Genomic DNA, 26,441 nt, shown 5'->3' on the forward strand with positions numbered 1-26,441 from the left:
CTAATTTCTGCCCCCATCCTGGAGCCCCCACCCCTTCCTGCACTCCCACCCCCTGACTCAGCCTAGTGAAAATAAATGAGGGTAGAGAAGAGCGAGTGACTGAGGCAGGGGCTGGAGTGAGTGGGGGCGGGGGGCTCAGAGAAGTGGTGGGGAAGGCACGGGGCAAGGGCGTTTGGTTTTGTGCAATTAGAAAGTTGGCAACCTTAGGCTTGGGGATGACCAAGCCTATAGTTGTGGTGTCCATCCACAGTGTTTTTGCCCCAGTCACTGGGGCAGGTAGGTGCCTGCATCCTGCCCCAATGCCACAACTGCTACACCTATTTCAATCTCGGAAGGGTCCCTTTGGTGGGTGAGTGGTGTTGACCTGTAGCATGGGTGCAGGACACAGGGAGACCAGTAATTTGGTAGCATTGTATCTTGACTCACCTTGAGCCCATGGGAAGGATAGATGGTATCCACTGGTACATTCAAATACAATGCAAATCTCTTAAAGTATTTTTGAGTGCCACCAAGGAGTCATCTCTGGCAAGGGATGATTTACCAGTGCCCAGAGAGTGGGTAATATGCTTCTGAAGTATGTTACTTATCTCTCTTCAGTTTGGTGGTGGAATTGAGAGCTTTCTTCAACCCATCACTGTGTCAGACTTGCTCAAAGCGTGTGTGTCCGGGATAAGTCAGTCGCTTCTTATACCTACACAGGAGAATCTGTACATGGTAAGACAGGAGCCATAGAAAGGCTTAATGCCTATTTGCAGTTTTTCAGTTTCTTTCCAAAGAAGGTTTAAATATAGCACGGTATGTCAGTAAGTGTTCAGTCTTTATCCAGTTTACTGCAGTTTGTTGTTTCTTTTCAGAAAATAGGATTGCTCTATATATATCACAAAATACAAATCAAATTTGTATATGATGGCTTTTTATAGTTTTTTATATATATTTTTGTTCTAATATTGTACAAGCATGTCTTTACCTACAAGACCCCACCTACCTGACAAATACAACCAGGAGAGGGGACTCATCTGGTGGTCCCCAAACTCACTCACTACATATTTTCATTTTTTATATAGTGTGTTCTGTAACCATACTAAAGCCTTGGACATATACAAAACGCATTCAGAAGGGCAGCCTCACCGGGATAATGATTAGCAGTGGGAGAGGGTTGCTGTTTTCCCTAACCTGGAAGAATCTGTTAGAGAAGTAAAGTTATAATTTATGGCTGGAGCATTATATGAACCTGCCAGTAAAAGTTTTGATGTATACTTGTTTGCTTTAACTTTTTATAGGTAAAAAGGGCACAAAAGATTTTTAATAAGAATAATACTGTGCTACCGTATAGTCATTAGTCAATTTGTAACAGAAGAGGTTTACTCTGTAATCACTTTGAGAACTATTCTAAAAGACAATTGATAAAGAGTTATGGAGTGCTAGAAATAGAAATGTTGGTTGAAACTTGACAAAACAAAACAAGTGCATTTACCTGAACTTTGGCAAAGAAGATAAAGGCAAAACACTTTATAGTTTCATGGGATGACTGAAGACATCATAGGATGTATAAACCAGAAACATTTTCAGTAATTGAGTAATAAGAATAGAAGTGTTTATTTTCTGGGAAGGATCCATTTTATTAAGTATATTTTTCCCAAGGAGTGGAAAGAGAATAACCTTCAGGTGAAAATGTTTTAAATTGTATTAAATGTCACATGTCTCCTGGTAGATCATAACCAGAACAAGCCAGTTGTTGGTCACCATCTTGATGCCTAAAAGGGAACCTTACTTGTGTTCAACAGGTTGTTACAGTGTTTGTGTCTGAGCATGTGAACTAGAACAATTTTGGAGGAAATTATGTAACTGAGAACAGTAAGGTTGAGGTCTAGTCCTGTATACATGTAATATCCTCCCTTTGGCTTTCTGTCTCTGTCAAATAGATTAATATACATTTGTAATTTCACTGGTCTAATATATTTTATAATTTCACTTCACTGGTGTACTATGAAAGACAGATATAAACTTGGTTCACTTCCTTGTGTTAGAGTCCAGATCTTATTAATTTTGGGTCATGTTTTTTTTATGATAAATATATTTTAAAGTATTGTGAGCAGTGCTGTTCTACATGGTTCTTCATTCATGTTCATAAGAAATTAATCCACTTCATCAATACCTCTGCTCTATCATAGTTATCATACCTAAGTTTTTAGAAGTGCTTTTATATAGCTATTACAAGTTTTGTCCAGAGTTCCCAGAGAACTGAAATCCTCTATTTATGCACAGAACAGTATTCATCTCCAATGTGTCTTTACTGTGGTTTGGAGGCATCACGCTAAGCAATACACCAGATACTATGATTTGTAGGGCTTGAAAATAGATCAGTCTGCAGGCCCATTCAGGTTTTGGTCTTCCTGCAGAGAATATTGATGATGTGCTAATTTATAGTGCCAGTGTGACATCTGTCTTTCGAGAACTAGAGTGAGACCACTAACTCGTATAAGCCAGTCAGGGCCCAGATCCACAAAGGGACTTAGACACTGTTCTCAATCCCAGTTTTAGGCACCACTGTGATCCACAAAATCCCTGCTTGGCTGCCATCTTACCCTGTAGGTGCATAAACTCATTCAGTGCCTAAATTTTTGCTGTAAAAGCTCTCTGGGCATCTATATTTCTGCCTCTGGTCATGCACACTGCTACCTCATTCTAGGCATCCAGATACCAATCTCATGCCTAAACCCCTACATCAGTGGTGCCCAAACTTTTCCTCTCGTGCCCCACCTTACCAGTAATGGAATATGTCTGCACCCCCTGGGCGGGAAGCAGAGTTGCGGCCAGGCTGGGGGCTGGAACTGGAGCCACAGCAGGGAGCAGGGCCAGAGGCTGAGAATGGGGGCTGGTGGCCAAGCAGGGGCGAGGGCCAATGTCTGAGCAGTGGCCTGAGGCAGGGCCAGGAATGTAACGGGCTGGGGACAGGGCTGGGACTGGGACAAAACTGGGGGCAGAGTGGAGCTGGGTGGCATTCTTCCCCTCCCCCGCCTTAGGGGCTGGCCCAGGCCCCGCTGTGCACCCCCTGGACATTCCTGGCATGCCCCACAGTTTGGAGACCACTGCCCTACATCATCTGCAAACCAGGGGAATATAGGCATTCCCCCATTTATCTTGCTTATGTGGGGCCTGATTTGGTAGGCACCTACCAGATCAGGGCCCATTCAAAATCTGACTCATGGTGTTGGTGCCATCTCCTTTATAATTTTTAAGCCAGGGGTTAAAGTACTCACTGGGGATGTGGGAGATCTGGGTTCAATTTACTCCTCTGTCTGATGGAGGAAAAAGACCCCTTTTCATATCCTGTCTCCCACCTCTTAGGATAATCGTGCCTTAATCCCGCTGATGTTCTCCCTCATTTTTTCTGTTGAAGCCATTATTCAGGTGCTTAAAGTTAGGCATATGTTTAAGTAGTTTGCTGAATTAGGGTCTCAGTGGGTATAACCTACACTATATCCATTCTATCAAGAAAAGGGTCTTATTAGCTTTAGACTTCCAATTATGCTCACATAGAAGAGGAAGCTTTTTTCTAGTGGTTGGAGTACAGGACTGGAAATTAAGAATTTTGGGTCTTAACTGTGTTACACACCAGTTCTACCACAGACTTCCAATGAGGCAAATCACTTAGGCCTGATTTTGCAAAGCTGAAGGTGAAAATTCTCATGTGGGAAGTGCAAGGAACAGAAGCAGTACCATGTGATATTACTAATCTGATCAACCAGAACTAAACACCATAATTCAAATAATAAATGTAAAGTATTCAGTGCTCTAGGAAGATGCTTTGCAATCAATTCTTTTTTTTAAGTACCACAAATTTCTGAATGATTTCAAATAATGAGTAAACAGGAGAAAATCTCAATCTTTTTTCAGTATTCTGTGATTAGAAAACAAATTTGAGTTAGTTGGATAAATTATTAATTACAAATCATTCACCCTGGTCCAGTAAAAATGCCTTTCCATTTCATTCAGGTTCTTTACTTTTTGTTCCCTAGGTCATTTCTCACTTCTTACAAATAAAAGCTGCTTCCTACATGAATTGCTTCAGGAAGAGAGATACAATTTGTACATGTTTTCTAGGGAGAGACAATTATGGCTATGGCCCCAATCCAGCAATTGAACCCATACAAACAGATCTTAGTACCACACGGAGCACCAGTGAAGTCAATGCTAGGTAACTGGATCCGGCTTCAGAATTGAGGCCCATAATATAAAAATAATTTAAAATCAGGGACTCTCTGTAGGTTCTTTTGGCTGTCTCATGCTGTAGCATTTAATCAGTCTAATGGTTTCCATTTAGTTTTTTCTTTACTTTTAATTTCTGGAACAAAGTACAGTGGCTTGGTCAGATTTTAGCAGAATGAATCATAGGAACTGGTTCTTGGATCTTTACCATCTTAAAAATTAAATTGCAGAAGAAATAATCCAATGTAGCATTTTTAATTTTTTGTTCTTTGCTTTATATGTGGACAGTTTTAAAAACTTGTTTTGAATATTTATTTCATCTATTTTACATAGAAATGGCACTTCTTTGTTAATGGAGGACATCTCTTATCAGTTGAGCTGTAAATATGTTTAATTACATGAAAAGATAAGGTGAATGTGTTAACTGGCTAGGCAGGTCACTATTACAACACAAACCCTCTAGCAGGTCAATAGCATAGGGAGCTAGTATTTGCCGTTAAACTCTCTTCCAGTACAGATTCTCCCCCCCCCTTTCCCCCCCATTCCCGTATCTATCACCGGAAGTAATAATGACTCTTAAAGTACTAGGAGGCAAATATAGAGGTACAAACAGAACAAGGTTTATTAAACAAAGAATCCCACAACCAATAAGAGTGAACAAGCAATAAAGCACTCCTATGTTAACAGACAAATAGGCTTGAAGCCAAGGTCCCCAAACAATACAGGTGGTTGGTAGGTATACAATAAATCAAGAAAATTAATACATCACCATGTCACTCACGAACAAGGAACGAGACAGGATCACACGAGGACTCAGGAACACAACACAGGGGACAGGAACCAGGAACTCTGGAATGCACAGGAACAGCCCAGGAAATCAGGAGCAATCAGGAACAACAGGTAAGTTCTGGTCTTCTCTTCTGGTCAATGTTCCCTCTAATTTTTTCCATCTATGTGCAGAATGAATTTTGTTATGTGCACCAATATCGAGGTAATATGAGGATGGGCACCACTAGTAGAAACAAAAAACCTAGATATAACATATATTTTTTAAGTTACCATAGGTATGGAAGAAGAAGAAGAAAGAAAGGAAGAATATTAAAACAAGGTACACTGCTTCAGAGGTTTATTTAATATGAAATCAAATAAAAATAAAATTAACACTGCAAAAATTTCAGTAGCCTATTAGGATCTTACATGTATCTATTCCTTTTGAGACATAAAACAAAATTTTCAATTTTCTTGATATAAGAAACAAAATATTTTATCATCAGTATTGATGCATGAAATAAAATGTTTACACTTTATGCTTGAAATTAAAGATATCTCTTGGCTTGGTATGAAAAGTTTTTTATCTAGTGTCTTTATGTATGATTGATATATATATATTCCCTTTTTTTTGTGACACCTGAATGAAATTACTTTATTTTCTTGATTTAGGAGACCACTAATCACTGTCACTGGAATGACACCCCAGGCCAGTAGTTGGCAGATTAGATGATGGGGCAGACACTTGCCACTGGCTATGAACCTTTTCTCTTCTGTCTTTACCACTCTTCCAGTGTATATATAGAGTGTCAAGGTTTACTTCTTCACCACTTGAAGTATGAAATTTGATCCTTGTTGGCATATCCAGATGATTTTACTTCAATCTGTTTCATGATTTAGTTTTGATATTATTCATATGGCTAAAGCCACGCTCACAGTCAACATTGGAAACTTGGAAAGTTGCACATATATCCACCAGTTGTGAAAGTACACTCTATTGTTCTGCATTTTTGTAGAATAAAAGTCACCATTTCCTGGAAATTTATCATCAACTTTGCTTAATGTTTCTCTGCAATTATGTATTTCTAATCGTTGTACTCGTTCACAATGGACTCCTTTTTTACCTGGTGTTTTGGGCAGATGACTTCACTCGGCTAAGGTCCAAAATTTTTCTGTATTTGTCAACTAGCTTGCTAATATTTTCAATGCTAAATCATAACTGATTTGCTGTGATGAAAGTAGGCAAAATCAAAAGCTACCTATTCATTTAGTTCCTTTTCTGGAAACCTTTTATTCAGATGATCACACAGGAGATATGAAACTTAGAATAGATTCACCGCTGGATTGTTCATCTCTTGTGCTTGATGCAATTAGATTTTTCACACTGTTGGGCCAAGAGACTGTTTCTCCTAGATAGTGTCCTCTCATCTTGCGGATCTGGGCCCTTGCTAACTGTACAGCTTCGACTGTTGTTAAAGAGCTCTTCCGAAAGCATTTGGTCAGTTCTGCTAATTTATATAAGACATCATTTAATGCAGTTAGAGTGATACGGTAATTAGTGTCAATAGGCTTCTTCAGGCGGGTCAACTGAGATTTCATGTTCAAAGTATCTAGGAAGGGTCTCTTAATTGCACATCAAAGCACTTACTGTGAAATGTCTAGATAGCCACCTGACTTCATTTAGAGGTTTAAATGCTACAGTCTCATTTTCTGAGACGTTTGCCATTTCCTCAAATTGTCCTCTTTGGACTGAGCATCTGCAGAAGACTGTATAGATGGTCTTCAAAAGTGTTTCTGTTTTCTTCAACATTGGTACTTTGTTCCACGCATCGACTAACTCCAGATTTTCTCAATGGGCCACACAGTGTTTTTCTGTTAAATGTGGAATGCACTCCCTGAGTTGTGTGGCAGCACCACTGTTTTTCCTAGTATGACAGAAGCACCATCAGAAGTGAACATCACCATTTTCATCATGTCCAGCTTATTGAGAGTGTAGAAATCCACCAAACAACTGTCTTAAGCACTGCAGCTGCTGGATCTCTGAACTTAACAGAAATATCTGTGCTTTCTTCAATAATAAGTGTATGATAGGAAGATAGGCGAATCTCTGACATGATTTCTACGTGGACAACACTGTTGTTTGACTCCAAAAACTCAAAAGCATAGTTTTTGCTACGCCATCTCATTGGTACATGCAGATACTTTGCCATGTGATCATTTATATTTTGCACAGAGTTCATGGAGCTGTTCATTTGTACTGCAAGCAGAACGTTATGAGAAATTTTATTTCTTCTGGCTTTGAACATTGTCTTTCCATCAGTTCCAGTCTCTTCTGTCTGTCATTAGTGGTTTCGGATAGAATACTTCGCAAGTCAAATCCCAGTGGGCGAGAATTTATGCTTCTATGTATATGTGCAGCAGATTCAGGACCTTTGCTTGATAAATGCCTCTTCATGTAGTCCAATTTCCATCTATCTTCCCATTTCTTGCCTGTAGAGAAATCACTGGATATTCTAGCTCCAGCACAAATTTTGCAGATCAAGCCCACATCAGCACTGTATTGGAATATTTCCCTCAGTTGTACACGAATCTTGCCTCTAGATTGTTGAGATTCTGTTTCTACTATTTCATCCAGCCACTCTCCTTTGAACGTGAGGCAGCATTTCTTCTTAGGATTTGCTCCTTTGTTGGTTGATACTGTTTGCCTTCATTTAAACATGGCTGTTAAAAGGATATACTTTTGTTAATAAATAGAATCTCCACAAAAATAATTAAAATCAATAATAATTTTTAAAATTCTACATTAAACTCTGACATTTTACTCAATTACTGTAGGCAAGACTTTACCAATAGTATTTGTTTTATATGTTTGATGTGAGAGAAGCAACTTGGAACAGTTAATCGTTAAATTGAACAGCAACATTGTTAAATTGAACCGAAAACCCTATAAGGTTATTGCATATATGTACTTTTATCAGTAAAACACGCATATATTACAAGTATAAATTCTATCAATCTTACCGAAAACTGGGTGAAAATCAAGAGAGTAGCAACTGCACACCACATTGCAACTGCCCCTCGGCTACGTGTCCTTCTCTGTCCCAGTTTCCCAGCACAAAGAGAGATGTCAGCACCAGTCCAGCGAATATGGAGCAAAATTCAAATTATTTTTTTCTTTATTCCTATCAAAAACATAATGAAGCCCTGACATTCTGACAAAAGTTTATTTGACTGAATCTACCAAGATAAACACAAGTTGCCATCGCTCAGGATGTGCGCAGCTGTAATAATCAAGTGTGTGGCACTTGATGGACTGTTATGTGGCCGTGCAGGCATGCAGCTTAGAGGGAATGCTGCTTCTGGTCTTGACTTGACATCTCAGCTGGTTTCACTTATTAGGTACTGGGCCGCCCTGGGGGCGGACAGTCTGGAGTGCTGTGCGCTTAGTCCTTATACAACTTCCTGTCTCTGGGCAGATTACACTTGTTACATGATCAGTTCCCGCCTTCGTTTGAAAAAGGGCACCATCTTAACAAACACGAGGGGGTACCAACATGGAGGCCAAACAACAACCCTGGTAAAACAAAATGGCGATTTACGAATTGGCCCTAGAAATGTATATTTATTTTGATGAGTTATGATAATAGCTGAATTTAAGCCATGTTATTGGACTCTAATTCTTAAGGTTTATTGTATTTTCAAAGTAGCCTAAAGGATTTAGGCGATGGAATTCCATTGATTTTTTTCAATGGGATTTGAGCCCCTAATTCCCATAGACTCCTTTGAAAATCCCAGCCTGAGATTTAGAGAGAGAGAGTGTGTGTTGTGAAATCCCAACTCTATTGAAGTCAGTGGGAGTTTTGCCATTGATATCTGTGGGCTCAGGATTTCACCAATTGCATACTTAGATTGTTATGTCTTCAAGGCAGGGGCTGTGCGCTTTGCACAATGAAGTTGGGCCCATATTTATTTGTAATACAAATAAATAAGAAGAATTGTGCTATTTTTATACATTATGGTTCTTTGGCAAGACTTCAGAGGAATACTTTGCAAACTGTACTTTCTCAGGATCATTTTACAAAGCAGATATTGCCCCTCAGAAGGATGACTAGACAAATGCTACATTAATAGAGATACAAAAAGAAGAAAATAAACCATTATCACAGAATGTGGTGATTCACTGTGGGCTCGATCCTGTAGATCTTTTGATGCTTTTGATCATGTCTGATGCTTTAGGATCTAAAGACCTAGCTACATATCTTTTTCCAAATGTGCTGTAGTCCCAACTTCAAAAGTATAAAAGTCTAATATATGTATTTATGATAAAATTATTTCTGTAAAACAGTCTAAATTCATCCCTGTTCTTCACACATACAAAGCCTTTTGCAAACCTTGTTGTGCAGTTGCATCCACTTAGAACAAAGATAGAACAAAAGTCTAGACAAGACAGGAGTCAAATATAAGGGTTTGGGAGTTATGAGAACTCTGGGTATCCTGTAATATTGTGGGAGAAGCCTGTAATTGAATTTAATAACCAGGTTCTTAGTACTAAAACAGAAGATAAAAAGAAAAGTTTTAAAAAAACTAATAAAACAGTACAATAGATTGCCTTTGTTTCAACTCTCAGTAGATGAATTATCTGTCATATAACTACTTTTGATAAATTCACGTAAGCATGTTTCAATAAACACAGCCCACATGATTCCTAATAAGCTTACTGTATAGGTGCTTTCTTTGTTACTCGAGCATGTGGACAAGGTAAAAATTAGGGCTCAAAATTTATTTATCTAGTCCATTTATCTTTGGTATTTATAAGATGTCTCTGTTACATTTTCATCTAATAATCTTTAATGATATGTTAATTGAATACAATTAATGAAGTAATCATATTTTTGTAGCTTTTTATATGGCAACAAACATACATCTTACTAATAGTAATTATTAATTAATTAGAAAGGGTAATTCTGTTTCATGATATCTTTGATTACTGATGTGATACTGACATTTGAATCAGTAAAGTCAGTGGAAGTTTTGCTTAAGTAAAGGCTGCAGGAAAGCCCAATATCTGTGACTGTCAAGTGTGGCATCTATTAAGGTTAAATGTTCGTAACACTTTAGTGGTGAATGATCACACAGGAGGAAATGAAGAATTAATCTTTAGTAGCTGGTCAGCTATTGGTAGCCTCTCACTGGAAAAAGAAAAATAGCTCAGCCATAGAGGAATGGTTAAAAAATATATGGGAAGTTGTGGTTATGGAAAAAAATTAAGATACCAATGATGTATCCAGCAAAATAGACAGAGGACAAATAGATACTAGATATTTGGTTACCTTTTATTCAGTACTCAGGAAAAGTAGATTCACCTTCAAAAAAAAAAAAATCCGTACGCCTATCCAGTTGTTTTGAGTATTTATATTTGATAGACATGCCTGGTCTGTTAAATATGTGTAATAGAGAGATTTCACTCACTCTAGTAATGATATACTATAGGTGGTGTAATGACGTTCACTCTGTAATATAACACCCTACAAAACAGAAAGATCTGATTACTATATTCCTGTCTCTTTAAACAAAAGCTAACTTGTAATAAGTGTTATGTTTCTGATATTTACAGGACAAAGATTTGTATACTTGTTTATTTATTTAGGAAGTTTTAACATTAGTGGTGATTGAATTTGTGCAGAAATACTTTAGTGAAACTGTATGAATTAGGATCTTGGTAAGAAACTGTTGCTGGATTGAAGAAAATAAGTAATTTCTGTATTGTGTTGCTTTACCATACCTATGGACTGTAACCTGAAATCCAGGCACAATAAGATGGATAATAAATGTTTGTTTTAAATTATTGCATAGAGGGTAGAGAGTTCTCTATTTACATGGGCAATGAGACAAATGTGATGAGAGAAAATTCTTCATCAAAGAGATCAAGTTTCATGATGTATATAACTGGAAGTACTATTTAGATTACAGGTTTCAGAGTAGAGCCGTGTTAGTCTGTATCCGCAAAAAGAAAAGGAGTACTTATGGCACCTTAGAGACTAACAAATTTATCTGAGCAGAAGCTTTTGTGAGCTACCGCTCACTTCATCAGATGCATGCAGTGGAAAATACAGTGGGGAGATTTTATATACACAGAGAACATGAAACAATGGGTGTTACCATATACAGTCTAACGAGAGTGATCAGGTAAGGTGAGCTATTACCAGCAGGAGAGGGAAAAAAAACCCCTTTTGTAGTGATGATCAAGGTGGGCCATTTCCAGCAGTTGACAAGAATGTGTGAGGAACGGGGGTGGGGTGGGGGATAAACATGGGGAAATAGTTTTACTTTGTGTAATGACACATCCATTCCGAGTCTTTATTCAAGCCTAATGTAATGGTGTCCAGTTTGCAAATTAATTCCAATTCAGCAGTCTCTCATTGGAGTCTGTTTTTGAAGTTTTTTTGTTGAAGAATTGCAACTTTTAGGTCTGTAATTGAGTGACCAGAGAGATTGAAGTGTTCTTCGACTGGTTTTTGAATGTTATAATTCTTGATGTCTGATTTGTGTCCATTTATTCTTTTAGGTAGAGACTGTCCAGTTTGGCCAATGTACATGGCAGAGGGGCATTGCTGGCACATGATGGCATATATCACATTTCCCCCCTCCCTCCCCCGTTCCTCACACGTTCTTGTCAACTGCTGGAAATGGCCCATCTTGATTATCACTACAAAATGCTTTTTTTTTTTTTTCCCCTCTCTTGCTGGTAATAGCTCACCTTACCTGATCACTCTCGTTAGACTGTATATGGTAACACCCATTGTTTCATGTTCTCTGTGTATATAAAATCTCCCCACTGTATTTTCCACTGCATGCATCCGATGAAGTGAGCGGTAGCTCACAAAAGCTTATGCTCAAATAAATTTGTTAGTCTCTAAGGTACCACAAGTCCTCCTTTTCTTTATATAGATTACAGTATGTTTTACCTTTAAACAGTACCATGCCTGAATATTTTGCATATAATCATAGATTAAAAAAACAAACACTATAAATATGAAGAAATATTGAGGGGTGGGGTGGGTCAGCTTTTACTCACCAGGAACATTTGCTGTGAGAAATGTATATAACCTTTTTTTTTTCCTTCGATTTTGTAGACATTCATTCATCATTCGGTGGAAAATTAGAAAGTAGAAAAGATGGAATTGTTTGCTATAGTTACATAACAACAGTATACTTAATTACTGCACTACTTCTCATAGTATGGTAATTTTAAAATTGGAGTGGAAACCAATTGCTAGAGTTATTTGAAACTGAACTTGACAGAGTACTGGAAAGTATATTGTACTGTATGAAAAAACCCTGAACTGGTGGGGTAATGAAGGGCCTGATCCAAAGCCCATTGAAGTCAGTGGAACGATCCTTAGTGAACTAATAAGTCTTTTACAGCATAATTCATTACTGTGTTACTCCAGTTTTATGACCGTTTAACTCATTTATTTCAGTAGTTTCACCAGCTAAAAGGAGGAAAAATCAATTCCCTGGTTTCTATAATATTTCCTTTGCCATCTGTTGTAACTTTTTAAGCAAGCAATATTTTTTTAAAAGCTCACTTTGGATCTCTCTCAAACCCAAAGAGAAGCAAGCACAGGTAGGCAGTCAGTGTGTAATTAGATAAAATGAGATTAGTTTTGGAGTTGACAGTTTTGGCATATAACGATTGTGTGAAACATCTACCAAATAGTTTGGAACACTGGTACCTCTGAAGAATGTCTAATCTTTCAAATCTGGAGCATACTAGAATGGAGTCTGACCAGGACTGCAGGGAACAGATAGAACAGAACTTGTCATTGAGTCAGTCTGATTGCTGCATGATAGTAGAACCTACTGTAGTTTAATGAAACTGAGATACAAAAACAAATAACACCCTCACCTGACCCCAATCACATAAATTCCAATGCTGTAATATAAAAATGGATATACATATTTGCTGTCAACAATTTCACATCTGCACCAAAAATAGACCGAATGCTGCATCGTAGCTACCCAATAACCATGCTACTAAAATATTATAATAATCAGATAACTCAGCCGTGGAATTCCCAATCGGGCTCCACTTCCAACCCCAACTATTAGTAAGTTAGTCTGACAATAATGAAATGTATATTTAAAGTATTGAGCAAGAAAGAAAGTATTGCATGGGTGGTATAAACAGTGTATGTAGTATATTGCATATGTGGACAATGAAGAACCAGTCCTGCAGACTTTATGTATGTAAAACTCCCATTGACTTCTCCATGAAGGTTGTGAGAACAGGTCTACCTTGCTGCCTCAGCACCCCTCAGATGTGGAATGGGACATTCTGCCAGCTAGTTGTCACCTGATGACTCAGGTAAAGAAAGCCAATCAGCTATGGCTGAAGTTGAGATAAGAGAGCCCAGCCTTCTTAACTAAAAGACAGCTAAAGGTAAGGCAGAACTGAAGTTAGGCAAGGGGGTCACCCATCTCAGCTTGACTAACTTCTCTTTTCCTACTCTCTCGGAGGATCAAGGGTCCCAGCTCTGGCAGGGATCTTCACTTCCTCCCAGATACCTCGTGATGTGAAATCTTTGGGGCTACTCCCCTTCCCTTCCCCTAGAGGCAGGAGGAGGGCAGTGCCTGGCAAGTAAATGTGTTTTACAAAGAAAATACACACATGGTATGTGTAGGCAAGGACACTTCCCCACCCCCACTCAAATTGAGGAGAATATTTTGTTAGGGAACTATGCTCTTAAACTTACAGCACTGTCTATGCCAGTCATTATCAAACTTTTGTATTAGTGACCCCTTTCAGACAGCAAGCCTATGAGTTCCCTTATATATTAAAAACACTTTTTAAATATTTAACACTATTATAAATGCTGGAGGCGAAGTGAGGTTTGGGGGTGGAGGCTGACAGCTCACGAACTCCCATGTAATAACCTCATGACCCCCTGAGGGGTCACAACCCCCAGTTCTAGAACCCCTGGTCTATACCTAATTAACAAGTCATAATAGCAAAAATATAGACTATAAAATAAAACATTTGTCAACAGCTCCCAAATTTAAGAGCTGAACTATATAAGGAATGAAAATTAAATAGTTTACTTAATGCTGCTTTGAAGATTCAACACACTGTTATGGAAGCAGATCATACTAGTCTCTGTCAGCTCAATAAAATCGTTGTTTGTTTTTAATTAAATCGTTAAATAATCCCGTTTTCTGAACTGCTTACAGCAGTGCAATTATTCTAACACTAAACTCCTAGTCATTCTTCAGAATGTCATAACTGCTGATTTTCTTCGACATCCTTAAGACATTCTATGATAAATTAAAAGGCCTGTTTTAATTAAATAAGTATATACATTCTTTCATCAAAGTAGCTGATTCACCAAATACTATTTAATAAATGAAATTTCATATCCAGAAATATTTCTAAATTCTGAATGGCATTACTGTATATATGTGTTGCTTTTCATAATTACAACTTTATTAATTTTAGATATTGGCACACTTCTGTCATGTTATGCAACTTTTTAGTTTTGCAAGTATTGAATTTCATCATAAATTCTATTTATTATTGACTGTGGACAGATTTTGGTAAAATGATGCAGAAATACCACTGTCTCAAAATATTACTTCTTGTTCCCAAGTTTTTCATGATGTTGAGGAACTTGAAACAGGCCTAAACCTCTTATAACACTGTAGTTTTGCAACACAACCAATCAGTCTGGTAATGGGAAATCTAGGTGCTGAAAAAATGCGGGATCAGGCCTAAAATACATATTGTACAAATAGGATATAACTGTTGCTTGATGTGTTGAAAAAGCAGAACATGTGAAACCTCCAACGATGTGGCTTTGAACATAGTCAATTGGATAGGATATTTTCAACTTAAGGGACAAAAATAACTTCCATGATGAGCTCAAGCCTATATTCTCTGTACACCTAAAGCTCCCATTGACTTTAATGGGAATTTTGAATGCACAAGAAATGTAGCATGGACCCTATAAAAGGAAAGCTCCAGTTACTGTGTGGTAAATTTTCAGAAGAAATGGGTTAATAGAATCACAAATGTTCATTATTAATGTGTAAAAAGAAAAGACGTACTTGTGGCACCTTAGAGACTAACAAATTTATTTGAGCATAAGATTTCGTGAGCTACAGTTCACTTCATCGGATGCTTATGCTCAAATAAATTTGTTAGTCTCTAAGGTGCCACAAGTACTCCTTTTCTTTTTGCGGATACAGACTAACACGGCTGCTACTCTGAAACCTGTCATTATTAATGTGTGTAACTCAGGTTTATTATTATTATAGTCAGGACAGGTAGCCATGTCTATAGAAAAGGTTAGAGAGACAAGGTGGGTGAGGTAATATCTTTTATTGGAGAACCTTCTGTTGGTGAGAGACACAAGCATTCAAGCCACACAGATCTCTTCTTCAGGTCTGGAAAAGGTACTCCCACAGTAACTGTAAAATGCAAGATGGAACAGATTGTTTAGCATAAGTGCTTAGCACATATTGTTAGGGACTATTCAATGTAGAGTGGCCGTTAACATTGCGATGTTGCACTCTATATGATTTTATAAAAATATGCTAACGAGTGTGAATATAATGTAACTGGAATGTGCTTCATGCAAAAGGTCTCTTGTAAGGTATCATTACAAAGTTTATAATCTACTGAGTGTGGTCATCCTATTTGTATAAGTGTATCACTCTTGTATCTGAAACTAGAAATATGAAATATAACTCTGAGGTCCTATTGTAGTTATGCAAAATGTGGGCCATTAATGGTGGTTTGGAATCTTGATGGCTCCCATTAACCAGGACAATTGTCTGTAGATGGCTCCGTTTTACTTGTAAGTCTTCCTGTATAGTGTGTGCTGGCAAGTGGGTAATGAAGTCTTACAGTGACGTGATCATGTCACCTGAAATGGAATCCATCTTTAATGTGGTGCTTTTCTATTTAGAAGGAAGGGTGGGAACCCAGAGAGGGACAAAGGATTCCCACCTTATGCAAAAATCCCCTAGCTACCACCTGAGCTGGAATAAGGGCTGTACCAGGGGAAAGGATTGTGCCCAGACTAGGAAGGTGTTCAGTCTGTGAAAGAAACTTATTGAAACATCTCTGAAGGTGAGATTTTATTTGTATTCAATTTTATTACTGTACTAGACTTAGACTTGTGTGTTTTTTTTATTTTATTTTGCTTGGTAATTCACTTTGTTCTGTCTGCTATTACTTGGAACCATTTAAATCCTACTTTCTGTATTTAAAAAAATCACTTTTTACTTATGAATTAACCCAGAGTATGTATTAATACTGGGGGCGGCGGCAAATAGCTGTGCATATCTCTCTATCAGTGTTATAGAAGGCAAACAATTTATGAGTTTACCCTGTATAAACTTTATACAGGGTAAAACGGATTTATTTGGGGTTTGGACCCCATTGGGAGTTGGGCATCTGAGTGTCAAAGATAGGAACACTTCTTAAGTTGCTTTCAATTAAGTCTGCAACTTTGGGGCACGTGGTTCAGACCCTGGGTCTATGTTGGAACAGACTGGCGTGTCTGGCTCAACAAGACAGGGTGCTGGAGTCCCACACTGGCAGGGAAAGCAGGGGCAGAAGTAGTCTTGGCACATCAGGTGGCAGCTCCAAGGGGGTTTCTGTGATCCAACCCATCACAAACACCTCTGCAGTCACAGGACAAAAAAAGGGGGGTTGTGGGTTACAAATTGTTGTAATAAGCCATAAATCCAGTGTCTCTGTCCAGTCCGTAATTTTTGGTGTCTATCTGAGTAATGAATTTAAACGTTCAGGTTCATCTTTTGAAAGTGTTCCTTTGAGGATGAAGACTGATAGGTCAGATATAGAGTGATCGCTTTGTGAAAAGTGTTCACCTACAGGTGATAAGGTGGTTTTTTTGTCTTTTTTTTTTTTCCTATTTGAGAGCACAGTGATTGTCTGGTTTCACTCACATAGTTGTTATAGGACCATTTGGTGCCCTGGATGAAGTATACCACATATTGTGATAGGCATGTGTAGGATCAATGGATCTTGAAAGGTGTGTTGTGGGGAGAGTTGATCATTGTTGAAGTGTAGATATGTCTGCCAGTTTTGCTGCTGTTTGTTGTTCTTGTGGGATCTGGTGCCACTTTGAGTTGGTGTGCCCTGGTCTGTGGGGAGCTTTCTTCTTCTGATGAGCTTGGAGAGGTTGGGGGATTGTTTGAAGGTCAGAAGTAGGGGTTCAGGAAAGATTTCTTTCAGGATGGGGTCCCCACTGAGTATGGGTTGTAGTTGTTTGATGATATCCCATATGGGTTCCAGTGTGGGGTGGTAGGTAACAACTAGGGGTTGTCCAAGAGTTTATATTACAAGACGCTTTCAATTGCTTATAATTTTGCCAAACTAACCATTGGTCTGAAATTTTCCAAACAGGGAATCTACCTTAGGCTGCTTATTTAAAAACAAAAAAACAAAAAAATTTTCAGCAAAAACTAGTTTAGCAGTTTCTGGGAATGAGATTGGAAAAAAAAATCCTCTAATGTTATAAAAACTTATTGTTTTGTTGAGAAGTGCGCACCTCCAAGCTTTGCAGCAGGGACTTGAAGTTTTGCCTGGTAGATGAAGGTATTTCTTTTGTGTCAGGAATGTGCCTTTTGCTTTTCCCATAAAAACAGCTAAATTTGATTACATTATAAGCCTCTGAAAAATTTCAGTTTGCACATGTGGTAGCTAAATTCTCAGAAGATTCTAGATCTGTTGAATATGATCTTTGCCCAGAACTTCAAAGGCTGAGCAAGACCTGTCTTGTAATTGTTTTTCCCAGCTGCTGTGGCATCAGGCACCAGAGCAGGGCGACTGGATCTCCTGTGTGCCCAGTCGTCCCTCTGCTGCTGTTTGGCTCCTCTGCCACACTTCCCAGACAAGCCTGACTCAAATGCAGAGAGGACAAGAGCTGGATTCGACAAGGGGCTGGGGGTGTGGAAGACACAGAGTGAGTAGATTGAGACAAGGATCCTGGTGGTAAGGGGAGGAGGGAAGATCTGGGACTGGGAGCCAAGGGTGAAATGGGGGAAACACCAATTGGACAAGGTTCAAGGGAGAGATGTGGGAGATTGGGATTGGGTGGGCAAGCAAACTGGGATTACTAGCAAGAGTGTGGAAGGAAGAGGGAGTTTGCCTGGGATCTGTCCGAGAGGAAGTACGCTAAGTGCTGCATTAGGGAGGCTGTCTTGGTGAGTATCTAAGTGTCTGTTGTGGAGACAGTTTGTCAACTTGACCGTGTGCTTTATTGTTTGAAAAGTGTGAATTGGGAGTGCTTTGTTCCACATGAGCCTTGAGTGGGCCTGACTGTTATAAAAAGGCAGTCAGCGGCGAACCAGGGGAGCGGCGAACAGAGGGAGTTTGCCTGGGGAGAGCCTACTGAGGCTTTCATCTTGCAGGCTTCTGTGAGTAGTTACTACAACACCTGAGGAAGCTCTTAGAAGGAAGGTAATATGGATGGTGAATGTTCAGCTGCTGTTACCTGCACAGGATGTGTCATGTTTGTCTTTCTTCCACAGGACAGAAGTGACTTTGTCTGTACAAGTGCAAGCTGGTCTCCATATTGGAAGAGAAGGTTCAAGGTCTGAAGAAACAAGTATCGACCCTGCGTTGCATAAGAGAAACTGAAGATTTCCTGGACAGACGTCAGGATATGCTTCTACGGGCATAACATTCTGAAGATTCAGATCAGGCTCTGCAGCAGAAACAGAAGGACGGTGAAGAAATTTGGCAGCATGTGACCTCCAGAAGAAGAAAAGGGAGCATCCATGTACCAGCAATGCAGATACAGGTAAGCAACCGTTTTCATGTTCTCTCAACAGGTAGTAATGCGGAGAGTGGACTAGATGATACATCCGAGGTAAGGGAGCAGAAGGAGACTCCGCTGATTGGAAGGCATGAGATGCACTTCTTAGGGAGGGGAGTTCCATGACCACCGCTCCCAGGAGAAGGAGGCAGCGGGTGGTGGCGGTCGGGGACTCCCTCCTCAAGGGGACTGAGTCATCTATCTGCCGCCCTGACTGGGAAAACTGAGAAGTCTGCTGCTTGCCAGGAGCTAGGATTCATGATGTGACGGAAGGACTGCCGAGACTCATCAAGCCCTCAGATCACTACCCCTTTCTGCTTTCCACATGGGCACCAATGATACTACCAAGAATGGCCTTGAGCGGATCACTGCAGACTACATGGCTCTGGGAAGAAGGATAAAGGAGTTTGAGGCGCAAGTGGTATTCTCGTCCATCCTCCCCGTGGAAGGAAAAGGCCCGGGTAGAGACTGTTGAATCGTGGAAGTCAATGAATGGCTATGCAGGTGGTGTCGGAGAGAAGGCTTTGGATTCTTTGACCATGGGATGGTGTCCCAAGAAGGAGGAGTGCTAGGCAGAGACGGGCTCCACCTAACGAAGAGAGGGAAGAGCATTTTCGCAAGCAGGCTGGCTAACGCAGTGAGGAGGACTTTAAACTAGGAGCACTAGGGGAAGGAGACCAAAGCCCTGAGGTAAGTGGAGAAGTGGGATACTGGGAGGAAGCACGAGCAGGAGAGCGCAATAGGGGAGGGCTCCTGCCTCATACTGAGAAAGCGGGATGATCAGCGAGTTATCTTAAGTGCCTTTACACAAATGCAAGAAGCCTGGGAAACAAGCAGGGAGAACTGCAAGTCCTGGCACAGTCAAGAAATTATGATGTGATTGGAGTAACAGGATAACTCACGTGACTGGAACTCACATCACTGTCATGGATGGATATAAACTGTTCAGGAAGGACAGGCAGGGCAGAAAAGGTGGGGGAGTTGCATTGTATGTAAGAGAGCAGTATGAAACTGCAGAAAAACCTGAGTCTCTAGATTAAGTGTAGAAGTGTGAGCAACAAGGGTGATGTCATAGTGAGAATCTGCTATAGACCACCAGATCAGGGGGATGAGGCTTTCTTCCGGCAACTAACAGAAGTTACTAGATTGCAGGCCCTGGTTCTCATGGGAGACTTCAATCACCCTGATAACTGCTGGGAGAGCAATACAGTGGTGCACAGACAATCCAGGAAGTTTTTGGAAAGTATAGGGGACAATTTCCTGGTGCAAGTGCTGGAGGAACCAACTAGGAGCAGAGCTGCTCTTGAACTACTGCTCACAAACAGGGAAGAATTAGTAGGGGAAGCAAAAGTGGATGGGAACCTGGGAGGCAGTGACCAGGAGATGGTGGAGTTGAGGATCCTGTCACAAGGAAGAAAGGAGAGCAGCAGAATACAGACCCTGGACTTCAGAAAAGCAGATTTTGACTCCCTCAGGGAACTGATGAGCAGGATTCCCTGGGAGAATAACACGAGGGGAAAGGAGTCCAGGAGAGCTCGGTGTATTTTAAAGAATCCTTATTGAGGTTGCAGGAACAAACCATCCTGATGTGTAGAAAGATAGTAAATATGCCAGGTGACCAGCTTGGCTTAACAGTGAAATCCTTGCTGATCTTAAACACAAAAAAGAAGCTTACAAGAAGTGGAAGATTGGACAAATGACCAGGGAGGAGTATAAAAATATTGCTCAGGCATGCAGGAGTGAAATCAGGAAGGCCAAATCACACTTGGAGTTGCAGCTAATGAGATCTTAAGAGTAACAAGAAGGGTTTCTTCAGGTATGTTAGCAACAAGAAGGTGGTCTAGGAAAGTGTGGGCCCCTTATTGAATGAGGGAGGCAACTTAGTGACAGAGGATGTGGAGAAAGCTAATGTACTCAATGCTTTTTTGGCCTCTGTCTTCATGAACAAGGTCAGCTCCCAGACTACTGCATTGGGCAGGACAGCACGGAGAGGAGGTGACCAGCTCTCTGTGGAGAAAGAAGTGGTTCGGGACTATTTAGAAAACCTGGATGAGCACAAGTCCATGGGGCCAGATGCGCTGCATCCGAGGGTGCTAAAGGAGTTGGTGGATGTGATTGCAGAGCCATTGGCCATTATCTTTGAAAACTCATGGCGATCGGGGGAGGTCCCGGATGACTGGAAAAAGGCTAATGTAGTGCCCATCTTTAAAAAAGGGAAGGAGGAGGATCTGCGGAACTGCAGGCCAGTCAGCCTCACCTCAGTCCCTGGAAAAATCATGGAGCAGGTCCTCAAGGAATCAATTCTGAAGCACTTTGAAGAGAGGAAAGTGATCAGGAACAGTCAGCATGGATTCACCAAGGGCAAGTCATGCCTGACTAATTGCCTTCTATGACAAGATAAGTGGCTCTGTGGATGAGGGGAAAGCATTGGACATGTTATTCTTTGACTTTAGCAAAGCTTTTGATACTGTCTCCCACAGTATTCTTGCCAGCAAATTAAAGTAGTATGAGTTGGATGAAAGGACTGTAAGGTGGATAGAAAGCTGCCTAGATCGTCGGGCTCAACAGGTAGCGATCAATGGCTCTATGTCTAGGTGGCAGTCGGTATCAAGCTGAGTGCCCCAAGGGTCAGTCCTGGGGCTGATTTTGTTCAATATCTTCATAAATTATCTGGAGGATGGTGTGGATTGCACCCTCAGCAAGTTTGCAGATGACACCGAACTGGGAGGAGAGTTAGATACGCTGGAGGGTAGGGATAGGATACAGAGGGACCTAGACAAATTAGAGGAGTGGGCCAAAAGAAATCTGATGAGGTTCAACAAGGACAAATACAGAGTCCTGCACTTAGGACAAAAGAATCCCATGCACTGCTACAGACTAGCGACCGAATGACTAGGCAGCAGTTCTGCAGAAAAGGACCTAGGGGTTACAGTGGACAAGAAGCTGGATATGAGTCAACAGTGTGCCCTTGTTGCCAAGAAGGCTAAAGGCATTTTGGGCTGTATAAGTAGGGGCATTGCCAGCAGATTGAGGGACGTGATTGTTTCCCTCTATTCGGCATTGGTGAGGCCTCATCTGGAGTACTGTGTCCAATTTTGGGCCCCACACTACAAGAAGGATGTGGAAAAATTGGAAAGCGTCCAGCAGAGAGCAACAAAAATGTTTAGGGGACTGGAACACATGACTTATGAGGAGAGTCTGAGGGAACTGGGATTGTTTAGTTTGCAGAAGAGAAGAATGAAGGGGGATCTGATAGCTGCTTTCAACTACCTGAAAGGGGGTTCCAAAGAGGATGGATCTAGACTGTTCTCAGTGGTAGCAGATGACAGAACAAGGAGTAATGGTCTCAAATTGCAGTGGGGGAGATTTAGGTTGGATATTAGGAAAAACTTTTTCACTAGGAGGGTGGTGAAGCACTGGAATGCATTACCTAGGGAGGTGGTGGAATCTCATTCCTTTGAGGTTTTTTAGGTCAGGCTTGACAAAGCCCTGGCTGGGATGATTTAGTTAGGGATTGGTCCTGCTTTGAGCAGGGGGTTGGACTAGATGACCTCCTGAGGTCCCTTCCAACCCTAATATTCTATGGTTCTATGATTCTAAGAGGACAGTGGGGATTGAGAGCAAGTGGAGGGGCAGGAAGACTGAGGTCAGATGAGGAGTTTGGGGGGAGGAGAGACTAGGACTGGTTGGGCAAGAAGACTGGGACAAGGAGTTTGGAAGCGGGAGATGACTACATTCCAGCGAGGAGCCCTGTGGTAGGGTAGGGGCTGGGATGAGGAACCCAGGGATGGAGACTGGGACTGGGAGCCAGGGTGAGGAGAAGATTGAGGCTCAGATAGTGAATCTGGAGAGAGAAACTGGATATGACCAGGCAAAGAGATTTCCATTGGAAGTGGGAGACCAGACTTAGGCTGGAGGGGACAGGGGCAGAAGGGTGTGGTACCACTAGAGAACACTCCCATCCAGAACCTGGAATGGAACCCAAGATTCCCTAGTGTCAGTATTCCTCTTTTTGCAAATATATGTGAAACCTTGTAACAAACGGTGTCCCCCATCCCTCTGTAATACCATCCACAGAGGATGGTAACCTACGACTGCCATCATTTACTCTGTTAGCTCAGGTGGTAGATGTCTATGCCATGGATCTACAGGTTCCAACCCTGCTGGTGACCTATGTGGGCATCAGTATTATTCACATTAAGATTGTAAAGTCAAGCACTCAAAAGTTAGTAAATGCCAAATTTAAGGTGGCCCGTGCAACCTTAATTCGTACCACTTGTGTGTATCCACCGTGATAAAGTCTTAAATTACATGATCAAATAATATTTTTTCCTTGTCTCTCTGATTATCTATAGAACAGGCATTGTGCAAAGTACTGAAATAAGAGCTTCTCATCACTACCTCCCTATTGACCTTAACCCTAGACCACTAATGTTCAGCTTTTGTAGAGTGGTGGTGATGTTCACTTTTCATGGAGCTTCTCCAACAGAGAAATTGAAAGCTTGGTAAAGAACTATCAGTTATCAGGCTAGGAGGCAGACTGCCCCCAAATGACTAAAATGTTAAGTGAGGAATTAAAATAATGGGACTCTTTGCATAGGTAATGATTATTCCTGGGCATTAAAGTTGCAGATTGGGGTAGGGATTAGCAAAAAAATTCAAACAAAGTTCTTTATCTGACTAATTGCACCTCTTTCTATCTGCAGATTGTCTGTGAAGAGATTGTGATTTTTTTTTTTGCAGTCCTTTGCTGTATATATTTCTATGAATAATTCCTGGTCTAGTAGAATCTGAATGTTTCCCACACCATCAGAAATTGCTTAGGACACAAACAAGGCTCCACCATTCCTGTTTATCTTGGACTGTTCTTTGCATGTCCTCTGTGTTACTAACTCCTTTATCTTTTCCTACTCTGGGTAAAATTCAGTGGAGGGATTCTCCAGGAGCCCCTCTTGCATATTCCAGCTGGTTGAAAATTTTCCTCTAGACTTTCCCCCACAAAAAAGGCCCTTTTTTTAATGAAAACTTTTATGGAAAGTTATTGTGTTGTTCAAAAATGTCTATTTTTTCAATTGAATACCAAAAGCTGAACATTTTTCAGTTTTCAAAATCCAAGTCAAAATCTTAGTTTTTCAAAACACAAACAAAAAAAATGTTTTATTAAAAACCAAGGGTTTTTTTGTTTTGTTTCATTGAAGAACTGGAAAAATTCCACCAAAAGGTGGTTGGTTTGTTTGTTTTTTTATCAAGTTTAGAAAAATGAAAAATTTGTTTACATTTTGCCATTTTCTGACCAGTTCTAGTGTCTAGATTGTTTGCTTATTGGGCAAATTTAACACAAATTCTTGGTTGGACACATAGGCTGCATGGTGTGTTTCGGTTCCCTGATTGAAGAGGTATAATTCTTAGAATCAGGTTTTTGTATCAAATTCAGATTTCATTTTCCACAAGTATTCTCCAAGGTTCCATGAAATGTATTGTTATGGCAAATATTCCTGCCAGTATACTTGTTCACTAGAATATCTGCAGAAAAAAAACACAAGGAATGTAAACAGTCTCAGCAAGTTTGTTTAAAAATTTGAACTCCTATTCATGGAAAAAATCTTGCCATATTCATCCAGCTCTGGATTTGAGGACCATTTGAGATAAGAGCTCAATGTGTAGACTTGTATCAGAAGAATATCCAACCCTTTTGAGGTTTTCAGTATATATTGCAGATTCTGGAACATCTAACTATATAGTCTGACATTCTGTCTGCATCAGTGGTCAAAACTCAGTTCTTCAGAGCAAGACTCCACCTCATAATGCATCTAGCCAATTATACAGTTCTGTACATTGAGCTGGGAGAATGATCTATTTCAGAGTGTGAAGTGGGATTTCCCTGCATCAAAAAGTACTTCCAAATTTATTGCACAGCAGGTAAAATCTGAAAATGGCAAGCAGCCTGTGGAAGACATGCACCCTTCTGGCTGGGCATGCATAGCAGCTCTTTCCTCATCTACAGCCCCCTTCTGACAGCTGCTCTAGCTCTGTGGTGATTTCTCTTCCTGTGACTTATCCCTCTGACCAGGTCAATTTAAAGTCTCTCCCCATTTGGGGTAACAAAGTAAAAAAAGGTCCCAACACAAAAGTTCCTTCTGCCCCCTCTTGGGCTATTCCTTGGCCCCTCTTGGAGGCTGAGCTTCAGGTCCATCCTGGGCTCAGTAGTCCTTATATTGAGCTTGTATGCCCCTTCCTTGGGGCTGATAGAAGAACCCAATCCCACCCTCTTGTCTGGGTTCTAATCCAGGGATCCTGTATTAAGCAGGCAGGTCTGCTCCTTCAGATGCACTGCTGTTTCCTTGGGCCACTTACTACTTGGTCCCAGGCCTGTGGCTTCTCCCTCAGTCCTCCCAGCTCATTCTTTCTCTGCTGGAATGCCAACCCTTCATGACTGCCTCTCTGTGCCTTGCCCCCCAGAACTCACCATCGGGATTAACTCTGTCCCTGTGGCCTTCTTGAGCTTGCCTTCCTCAGGCTCTTCCCAGAGAGCAAGAACTCCCTATTGCCTCTCCCCTGGGTTTCTCTGTCCTGGCCCCCTCTCCTGGATCTCCTCTTCAGCTTTTACTTCCTTGTTTATGAAGAAGCTCTTCCCTAGAGGGGTGTCATAATAAATCAAGCCTGATGCCTTCTCCAGGTACAGCAAGATGGGCTAATTGGGGTCTCAAACTTCTGTTAACCTTTTGTTCAGCTGTCTGGGGTAGCCACCCTATCATACAGACAAACCTGCTGAGGCTCCACAGTAGCAACTGTAGGTTACCAAAGGTGGAAAGATCTGTTCAGAAACAAAGAAACTTTTGGCCAGAGAGAGAAGGCACATATCCAAAGCTACAGAAATGTTTGTGGTCAGTTTTATGTTTGTATTATTGGTGGTCAGATGTTTAGTTTAAATAATAATGAGGCAGTCACCCATCCTTAAGACCTAACACTGGCACGGTGATATCCCCACTGTCCTTCCCTTAATGTCAGAAAGTGGTATTCAATATACTCTTGTTCTCCTGCAACAACATAGAGGGTGGGACACCAGAGGTGGGAGAGAAGGTAAGGGAAAAGAGATGAAACATTGGGGAGTGAAAGGGACAATAGGGGAGAGGTATAGAGATGTACACCATCAAAGTGGAAGGTCAGAAATAACACATGGGAGGAGGGTTGAGGGGACTGGATACATTTCACAGTCAGGGCATGGGGGACTCATACCACCACTCTCCAACTACAATCACACCCCATGAGCATAGCCTGTGGGGCAGAGGCTTCCCCTGCCAGTAGTTGGTTCCAGAACTCCACCCTTTGCCTTGGTGTGGAGACCCCCTCCTACAGCCTGTGAGGAGCCAAGAATTCATCCTCAAGTGATGCCAACACCATTATTAGTCTCACTCAGCTTTATCAGCAAGGCACCTTGATCAGCAAACAAACAGCCTCAGTGTCCCCCCAGTATCAGCTTCTCCGTCACCAATCCTTCCCTCTGGGCTCTTGGCTAGTCTCCTTCCCTCTTGGCTCTTGGCCAATCTTCACATGCAGCATAGTGCTGGCTCACCAAGGCCACCCACTCAGGCTGCTCCCTGAGTTTGTGCCCTGGAC

The 26,441-nt window shown here is 40.9% G+C and overlaps 1 long non-coding RNA gene and 1 pseudogene across 1 annotated transcript in view; one reads left to right on the forward strand and one right to left on the reverse strand.

Annotated features, from left to right (window-relative positions):
* The first annotated feature begins 4,758 nt into the window (after positions 1 to 4,758).
* The window catches only part of LOC141986779 (uncharacterized), a 28,757-nt gene continuing 7,074 nt past the window's right edge, over positions 4,759 to 26,441 (forward strand). The window contains exons 1-4 of the long non-coding RNA XR_012639358.1: positions 4,759 to 5,109; positions 15,945 to 16,108; positions 17,802 to 17,969; positions 18,538 to 18,809. This is a non-coding gene — a long non-coding RNA (uncharacterized LOC141986779). The remainder of the gene's footprint in view (positions 5,110 to 15,944; positions 16,109 to 17,801; positions 17,970 to 18,537; positions 18,810 to 26,441) is intronic.
* Positions 5,657 to 7,696, reverse strand: LOC141986059 (zinc finger protein 862-like; annotated as a pseudogene).

Source organism: Natator depressus, chromosome 4 (assembly GCF_965152275.1).
Source record: "Natator depressus isolate rNatDep1 chromosome 4, rNatDep2.hap1, whole genome shotgun sequence".
NCBI classification, from domain to species: Eukaryota; Metazoa; Chordata; order Testudines; family Cheloniidae; genus Natator; species Natator depressus.